Raw genomic sequence first — 10,146 nt, 5'->3', positions numbered from 1 at the left:
GTGTATGTACATGTGTGATGTGTGTATGGAATCTATGTATATGTGTCTGTGAGTGAGGGCATGTGTATTTATGTGTATGTAATTACATGTGGTATGTGTATCTATGTGGTATGCATAAGTGAATATTTAGTATATAAGTATGTTTATGTATGGTTTGTTTGTGTTTGTATATGTGAGTGTGTGGTATTTATATATGTATATGTGAGTGGGAGGTATCTGTAAATGGTATATGTGAGCATGTGTATGTGAATGGTGTATGTATGTGGTTTGTGTGTATGTGAGTTTATGGTATATGCATATGTTTGTGGTGTACAATTATGTGTGTTTATGTGAGTGTGAGGTGTGTATATATGAGTATGTGGTATATGTGTGTGTGTGGTGTATGTATTTGTGTGTGTGTGAGTGTGAGGTATATGTGGTTTATATGTGGTAGGTATGTATATAGTGTGTGTATATGAATCAGTAGTTAATTTTTCCAAGCTAGCTTCCTAAGGAAGCTTGGACAGCTTCTCCCTGTTACTTGAACCTGAAACTGTCAAAGCTACAAAGGAAAGAAAATGCACAGGCACACATCTAAAACAGTGTTAGCTGAGAGAACGTATAGTCATTCCTGTAGGTAAGTTCTCTCAGTCAGGTTCAACTGGAGCAGTTCCCTTAGGTGCCTTTGAATTAGGTTAGCCACTAATGGCCCCCAAACATTGTTTATTGCATAATGACAGATTTAGCGGTCATTTGACAAATGGCATCTGAGCTATGTTATGCTCATAACATTTGCTATGTTATGCAAAAATGTTCCTAAATTCTACTGTGGTGATAAGACATGGCTATTGGCTTCATGAAATTTTCATTAGACACGGAGAGAAAAGAACAACAGAGACACACAGAGAAACAATTATATAAATTATTAGCAAAAGCACGATGAGTGCCGTTAAGAAAACTGCCCGGGAGCTACAAGAAAGAATCAGTGCTCAGACCTGTGTTCTTGGGTTTCTGCTGTCACACGGAGGGTGTACGACAAGGAGGAGAGAGCCAAAGGCAACAGGGGGAGCCTATGCAAAGACCCTGGAGCAGGAAAGAGAATTGGGCGCTTAGAACTTAGCTGTAATCACTTGAGAGGAATTATCAGCTGAGATAGGAGAAGGACACACGGACAAGCTTCATGGTAGCTTCATGGACAGGGTAAGAAGATCAATTTCATCTGAAGCTTAGAGTACAGAGAGTTCAAAGCTAAGGGATGACCGGGTCCTGTATTTTAAGGAGTGCTGTGTCAAGTGACCTGTAGGGGAACAATGGTAGAAATGAAGACTTTGATGAAAAGTCAGGGACATCCATTCTGGTTCCAGATGGTAGCCTGGACTGGAAGAGGGGCTATAGCACAGACGTGGATGCATTTAGGTGTATCTGTAGACGGGATGCAATTTGTTGATGGTTCGAATGCCGTGGAGAAAGTGAAGAGAGAATGAAGGATATTCCTTATGTTTCTTGGTCTTGTTGCCTGAGGTCACTCCACTTTGACACCATCCTGGGGGTGAGGCAATTAGACCATCAGGTATAAGACACTTGGGCCATTTCTTCTTCAGTTTTCTGCAAGCCTCTGATCCACCCAGTTAGAACTAATGTACCAGCATGGGCATTTTCTAATGTTTCACCGTGAGATTTCTTAGGTGGTGCTCAGAGTACAGACAATGCTGTTGGGAGGAGAAAAAAAATGAGCCTCGGACTACTGTCATGTAACACAACAGCAGCACAGAAATTAGGGGGTGTAGCTAGAGGATAAAATGATAATGCAGAGGAATTTTATCAAGGACCTCCTGACTAGCTACCTCCCACTCTTTCCTCTCTAAAACATCAGTCTCATGATGTTCTCGCAAGGTTGGTTGCATTCATGACTGTATTTTAGAGATAAGAAAACTGAGGTGGAGAAATAATTTCTCCAAATCGCACCACCTGGATGACTGTGGAGGACACCTGAGTTCAGACAGGCTATCTCACAGCTAAGGGCTGGGTGTGGACCGGAAGAGGAGATGGTGTCATGGGGGAGAAAAAAAATGTCTCCACTTAATGACTCATAGTTAGGTAAAACATGGTAGTTAAGAAGGGGAGTAAGGAGGGAGGGAGGAAGGGAGGGAGGGAAAGAGAGAAGAACCAACATGCACAGTAGGCAGCTAGAGACAGCATCTGTCTGTCTTTTGTCTTGCTACATACAAGGCAGCTGCTTAGAAGATCCCCTTTCCATTTGTGTGGCATAAGAGAGCCCATCGTCATCGTTGTCATCGTCGTGGTGATCCCATTTGATGTAGGCAGGCAGACAGGGGTTTCCCAGCCAGGGTTGGAATGCATGTGTGTAATGTGAAGCCTTCCTCACATGGATCAAGGTCCTGTCTTTCCACTCTCGCATGGATATTAGAAGAGACAAATGTGATGATTAGACACAGCCTCCAGAGTGGGATGACCGAATGCTTCGGCTGGCACTCTCCTTATCTACTGGTCCTAGGTCGGAAGTCATGCTAATGCCATTGAGCCTCGGTTTCCCCACTGGAAGGAAACTGGGAGTTATTTCTCTCTTGGTGAGTATAGAGAGGAACGGTAAAAAGTGAAGATCATTGTTGGGTAGTAACCCTTGAAGATGGTTCAGCCTTTCACAAGCACACATGTTCAGTTGGCTCTTCACCATCCAGACTTGATTTCTGTTGATAAACACACAACTAGATATAAGGAAATGAAAAAATCTGCATTCCAGATTTCCATAGGTCTGTGCAGTCTCGTGGGACTATGGACAATCATCAACGCGAACAAGTCTCATTTGGAACAAAAAGAATTCAAACCAGTTAAGAGCTGGAGATGAACCAAGGGAATTAGGCAAGTTGAGAAGCTCAGAGAACGCTCTGATTTCGTCCCCATCACTGAGACTAACTCAGTCACTCCCTTCCTATTTGTAGGCAAAGTTGAAAACAAGTGGAAAAGCCTAGAGTTTTTGTGTTTATTTCAGTTCTGGCTTTAATGTTTCTCTATGTGTCTGTTTGGAGACTGTTTCCCCATGGATCTGAGTCCGGAACAGGAGGCAGGTGAAGAGCTACTAGAGAAGACAAGGGACCTCATACGGCAGAGGAGACAGGAGGCAGGGGTACTGCTCTGGAGTATACCATTTATGCCTTTTCCAAGCTCACATCTGGGTTCTGTGTCACTCCGGCTTCTCCGGTGGATGAGTGAGCCCAGAGGAAAATGACCATCAGGAAAAGCTTGCATAAGAGGACTTGGGAATTTCATCCCATACACCCTTGTGGTGCTGCCCCAAGTTAACCTTGAAACAAGACAGCAGGCTTAGAGGAGCATTATTTCAACGTTTCATAATCTCCTATTTGACAGCAGCTGGTGGTACAAAGAGGAGAGTCTACTGGATCTGATTATGTAACAGATGGTTCTGTTTTCAAATTTTCTCCAACTGTTCAGATGTTTTCTGCACTAGGTCCATATTGCCCATCTGATGCTACCCCCTGGGGCTGAGCTTTAATCTGGATTCCAGTTTGTAAGGTTGCCCCCTCTTTAATCTTCCAATAGAAAGAGAATCCCTAAACACCACCAAGCATCCGCAGGGCCTGAACAATGACTGCACATGAATATGAGAGGATTGCTCTCTGGGGCAGGTCTTGCCTCAATCAAATCTCCTGCCAGAGGTGGATTCAATATGTTCTACTTGGAGAAGCCTCAAAACTCAGCTTCAATGACCTTGAGATCGAACAGCATGTTCCTCTCCTCAGGCAGTACATGTTAACACACCAAAATTCTTAGTAGCAAATTAAAACTCCTTTAGTAAAGAATAAAGGCCCTAAGTAACTATGTCACTGGACCATTGTGTATCTCTAATTGTGTCACCTCACTCCTCAGTGGGGCTTTCTGTTCATTACTTCCAGGTCTTTCCCCCACTGCTGTGCCTTGATGGTTTTCCCTATTCTTCCTCTCAGCTCCAGCTGCCTACAGCTGTCAGCCTCCCACTCCAACCTAGCCTTTCTGATGTTTTCATCTTCCTGCCAGCATTATGAAATTTAATTTATAACAAAAAATGCTCTCTGGTCCCTCTTTTCATTTCCAATTTCTGGTTTCTTTCAGCACTTAGAAACCTCCCTGGTTTTCCAAGCACCTGTTTCCCAGGACTCCTTTTGTTGAAATTGCCTTTTCTTTGCCCAAGTATATGATCCCAGTGGACACAAGAAAGAGAAGAGAGGCCTGAGAATGTTGCACTGTGTTCTGGAAATGGGACAGTACTGGGGAGGGGATGTGTTCTGTTGGAGATCCAGTGCTACCTTACTGAGTGGTGTATGGTGTCTTTCTCACAGAAAATAGTGGGGAGGATGACTTTCAAAGCCGTAAAATAATGAAGCTGATACACATAAAGGTTGACATATCCGTGGTCTCCCCTATAAGGAGCTAAGAGCCTGGGGACACCTATTTTACATCTCTGTTATGTTATCTGATGAAGCCAGTTTATAGGGATGGCTATAAAAGTCACTTGTAGTGCTATTGAAGGACCACCGTACCCCCTCTCACTGTATATATTTCTACATCAAGCATAAGTATTGAGAAATGCTAGCAATGGGGTCAGCGCAAAATGGAAACACAGGACTGAAGCTCTTGTTCAACAATGACAAAGAATGATAAGACATTTACTGCAGAATATTAACCCAAGCATTGGGTTAATCTGATCACCGGTCTTGTGTGACAGTTCACAATGACAATTGTAATATTGTAGGCCACAAGGTCATGTCCACTTGGCAGGTTATGAATTTTTCTATTGAACAACTTTTTTTTTCTATTGAACAACTTATAGATATATCTTCATATAGAAACTAAATACTAAACAAATTCTACTTAATATTCCTTGTCTTCATTTCGTTTCTTTTAGTAGTCACGTGTTTCCCTATGTTTACCATCCGATGACAGGCCAAAAGCTTATCCTGTCATCGTATGTAGGCAGTATTTTAGGTTTTCAGGTTTTTCTATCCTCCATATTTATATCCATGTGAAGATGGAGAGAATTTTGCTTAGTAGGATTGTTTTTAGAAATATATTTTGCTGGGGTTGGGGATTTAGCTCAGTAGTAGAGTGCTTGCCTAGCAAGCACAAAGCCCTGGGTTTGGTCCCCAGCTCCGAAAAAAAGAAGAGGAAAAAAAAAAAAAGGAAATATATTTTGTACCTATATGGGAGAAATTCTTGATGAACTTCTAATGAAGACAGGAACTCCTTTTTTTTTTTCATCTTTATCAACTTGAGTATTTCTTATTTACATTTCGATTGTCATTTCCCTTCCCGGTTTCCAGGCCAACATCCCCCAACCCCTCCCCTTCCCCTTCTCTATGGGTGTTCCCCTCCCCAGCCTCCCCCCATTACCACCCTCCCCCCAACAGTCTAGTTCACTGGGGGTTCAGTCTTGGCAGGACCAAGGGCTTCCCTTTCCACTGGTGCTCTTACTAGGCTATTCATTGCTACCTATGAGGTCAGAGTCCAGGGTCAGTCCATGTATAGTCTTTAGGTAGTGGCTTAGTCCCTGGAAGCTCTGGTTGGTTGGCATTGTTGTTCATATGGGGTCTTAAGCCCCTTCAAGCTCTTTCAATCCTTTCTAAGATTCTTTCAACGAGGGTCCCGTTCTCAGTTCAGTGGTTGAATGATGGCATTCGCCTCTGTATTTGCTGTATTCTGGCTGTGTCTCTCAGGAGAGATCTACATCTGGTTCCAAAGACAGGAACTCCTAACGGTGTAAGCAGCTCAATAGGTCACAGAGCAGCTAGGCATAGGCCAAGGACTGGATCCTTTGTGGATGCTGAATGGATGACTGAGGAAGACAATAAAACATAAGAAGGGAAATGAGAAAGGAGCCGAAGGAGACAGAATTGGCTTATGAAAAGTGTTGACTTTGTGGCCCCCCAGTGAAAAGGGGACTTCAGGATAATAAATATTCAAGAATGGATTCTTCCACTTGTTTGATATATGTGACATGATGAACCTGTTGTGCCATTTTTTTAACAGATTGTGTGTAATCGTGTCTTATGTGCCATGTGTATACAGACTGGAGAACCCAGTGGGAAGAATGTGACTAACGGGTGATTTCTTGTTTACAACCACAAGGCAGTCTCTGCACCCTAAACATGACATCAAAAGAGACCCAAGATTATCAGACCCTTAAACATTCTTAGATTCCTCCCAAAGGGTAGTGTAGAGGCCATACAGCTTGTGATAAAGCAAACGTTGAAAGTAATTCCCTTGAAGAAAGGGGTAGGGTAAAGGCCCTAGCTGATAGCTATATTTTATTTCTTTCCATCATTTCTGAACAGTCATTTAGACAGTCTTGATTAAATATTTCAACTTTCTCTCAAACTGTAGAACACAGAGTTGGAATGTTCCTGTGGCTACCCCTGGACTAGAAGCTGGACTGGAGGAAACACTCTCTTTGTCTTTCCAGGCTGACTCAGAAGTGCCAACTAGTCTTAGTGAGAGACCTCCATGAGGCTGTTAAATCTGTGGGCAGTTACCATGCTTATGGGATCTCAATTCCTTCCCACCAGTCCAACATGGAGAATCTCTCTTTCCTGTTACCCTTTGTCCTTGCTACTGTGACTGCTATGGCAATAGGGCACCTGAATCTTTGCAGTTTAGAAAACCTAAGAACTCCATTTCTGGGGTGATAGATTTCTGAACTTCTATAATTTCATAAGCCTTATATCAAACCATGACACATGTGTGTAGAAACTTGCCCCAAAATAGAAATGCTCTTCTAGATCCTGAAGTGTTAATTAATATTTAAAAGTCGATAAATGAGTAAAAATGCAATTTAGTCATTATAGTCTTAAAAATTCAGCTCATTCTTCGTATCTACCAGTTACAGTCCCAGAACTCATTTTCCTCAGTCCACATAACGTGTATTTTATCGATAGCTTCCTCAGTCTGTGAAAGATGGCATTTCAGTGGATTAAATCACTGGGATTTTGGACTTTTGAAAAATTACCTTTCAGTGACTGATTTCTTAAGAATGGTCCTGTAGACAGGCTCCTCTGGTTGCAGGAATGGTTGCAAAGAATAGTTAAAATATAAACCTATGGGTCTCTAATGTCAGGAACTATGTAGAATTATTGTTTTGTTTTTCTATTGTTAAAGCAGAATGTCATAAACTGGCAACTTATGAACAGTAGAGATCTAACTGGCCCATGGGTTTGGAGGCTAAAAAGAACATAGAGCTGAGATCTTGAGTTGGCCTCTTACACGTCTGACAAAATCCAAGAGATTCATCTCTCTCATCAGGAACCCTCTCCCACAAAAACCAACTCATGATACCATCATGGTGGCAATCCATTCTTCACAGTTTAGAAGTGCCACCTCTTCTTCCTGTAAAATTGTCGGTAACTTTCAGTGCAAGTCTTGGTGGGGACATTCAAATCATGGCATTGCCTTCCCTGGAGCTTGAAATTGCAAAGCCACAAACTAAAACAAGACTTGACTTGTTAAGAGATGACTCCTTCCATCTCTCACAGGGCAGGATAAGGAGTACTACCTTTCAAGTTTCCTCTTTGGGGTATTTTTTCTTTTTCTTAGCTTCCTTTCTCCAGACAACACTATGTTTCAAGGTGGTTTGTGGCTGGCATTACCATTGTTGCTTTGAACTATCAACCCAAGGGGCAGTGAGGACATCCAATGGCTACCACTGCAACATTGTTTGTACTGATTGTCCACGATGGTGATGGCAAAAATCCTGTGCTGTAGACAGTATTGGAACTTCACTAATGCCTCAGGGTTGTATTTAGAGATACAGGCTGAGACTAAGCATATAAATAAATTGGAGACGATATAAGTTTTCACATTGTGTATTTAAATTTTTTGTGCTTAAAAAAATGGGGCTTTATTTGGGGTTTAGCATTTGGGCTGACATTTCACTGTGAATTGAATAATTACAGGGAATTTATCTTATGTAACATTGGGATGGCCTTCATTGTGTAAGCCGGGTTTGCTGTATAACCTCTGGCAAGCTCTACTGGAGTGTGTGGCTGGGCATGATTAGAGTTGGGGAATAGAATAGTCAGTGATTCTTGGGCTTTTGAGGAAATTAACCATGGAGGTAACCAATGTTCTCTTCCAACCCAGAGATCTCTGGGAGAAACAGCCAACTGGCTCATCCGAGACACTTGAGAGGATTTGACATTGGTAGGAATTAAGAAGGCAGAGTACCCTACTGTCCTTGTCTACTAGGACTAAGGGTTCCTGGGATGTGAAGTTTTCAGCACGAAAACTCAGAAAGTCTCAGACATACCCTAAGAAAATAGGGCGTCAGTCTACCCAAAGAGAGGAGACTGCCTTCAACACAGAGCTCAGCTTTCTCTTCTAGGTATAGGGAAGAAAAAAAATGCAAGGAACTAACTGCCTTACCTCTTTGCCATAGGTTCCCAGTTGTCAGTAGATTCTTGCCTTTTCAAAGCTCAGGCATCATTCAACAAAGAGGAGTATGAAGAACTGAGTCTGTCATTGGGTTTCTGATGCTGTGACTGGAGTTAAAAGGGGTAGGGCAGAAGCTTTTGCCAGAGCTTGGGAATCAAGAAATCTAAGACATTGCTGTTAAAACAGGTTCTGTTGGACACAGCAGACATGAAGATAGCCTGAATTCAGCTGGAATTGCTAGTCTGTAAGTTCCAAGGCACAAAGAGGTGTAAATTATTCAGGTTGCAAGAGTCTAGTACATGGCCAGTGTCATCTGCTAAGTTAAATACTTTCTTTATTTTTCGAAATTGTAAATTATGTATATGCTTGTGTGACTATATACAGGTATGGCCATATGAGTGCAGGTGCCTGCAGAAAAAGTTGTGAGATCCTCTGGAGCTGGAATTACAGGTGGTGTTGAGTGACTCAACAAGGCTGTTGGGAACTGAACTCAGGTCCTCTGTAAGAACAGTATATGCTCTTAATATCTGAGCCATTTTTCCTGCCCTGAGTCAGATGGTTTTTATTTGCAAAAAATAAACACCCCAGGAGAGATTAATGTGCACAAATGAAGTTCAATAGAGCACAAGGCTTATTTGTATATACACATGTATAGATACATATGTTTATAATAAAGAATATACAGAGCATCTTATATAAGTTATCTAGAAGTATTTCTTTTTCCTATTTGAGACTGGTAAAAATTGTTAGAATTCACACACAACATACAGAAATTGAGGAGCAAATAGAAGTTTATGTGGTAAACACAAAGGGTAAGAATATACCAGGTCCATATGAACCACATAGGGTTATCACTAATTTAATAGGATACACTATACACTGTATGGCTGGCATATGAATGTGAATGTGGCCCAGGATATTAAGTCCAAAGAACAAGTAGGAAGACTGGTTGGAGACATTATGTGCAATGTGGTGGGACTGGCCTAATGTGTTAATATTTAGTATTAAATAACACCAGTTGATATTTCATTACATTTAGTATTGACCAGGTTCTGTTCCTCAGAATACAAAGCCATCCCACAATGAAGATGCCTACAAGGACAGTTACTATCCTATTATAGGACTAAGAATCTGAGACCCACGGAAGGCAGATTAATGACTCAGTATCACACAGTTGTTAACGGGTCTCATGTAAACCTGAACCCATGCAGTATATCGTCTCAACCATTATGATGTACTGCTATCAATTTCCTCAAAGGTAGATTTGTGTTACAAGAGGTTGGAGTTGCTTCTACCACACAGACCATTGTAGTCATTCCAGTGAGTGTGTGTGTGTGCGCGCACACACACACACACACACACACACACACACACAATCACACATGCACACACAGCAAAACAGCAACATTAGGAAGAAGGCACACAGATCAGTCCAAAGGATGTTCAGGGTGTCAGGAGAATAGTATTATAGGATTTAGTGAGCGACTGCATCTAGAAAGGAAGGCTGACACTACTTCAAAGTTTCTGGTTTGGGTGAACTTAAGCAAGAGGGTGAGTTTGTCATGAACAAGCAACAGGATAGTTTGGTTTGGAAGCAAGGACGGAGTTCAGTTTTGACACTTTGAAGTGCTCACAGGATAACAGCGGTGCTTTGTGGGAGACAGTTGGAAGGAAGGATAGATTCAACGGAAAAGGCAGTTTCAAGGAAGGAAGAGTTCCTGGTAGCCA

The sequence above is a fragment of the Rattus norvegicus genome, chromosome 7, assembly GCF_021556685.1.
Source record: "Rattus norvegicus strain SHRSP/BbbUtx chromosome 7, alternate assembly SHRSP_T2T, whole genome shotgun sequence".
Classification (NCBI taxonomy): Eukaryota; Metazoa; Chordata; class Mammalia; order Rodentia; family Muridae; genus Rattus; species Rattus norvegicus.
Note: the sequence above shows the minus strand (reverse complement) of the source record.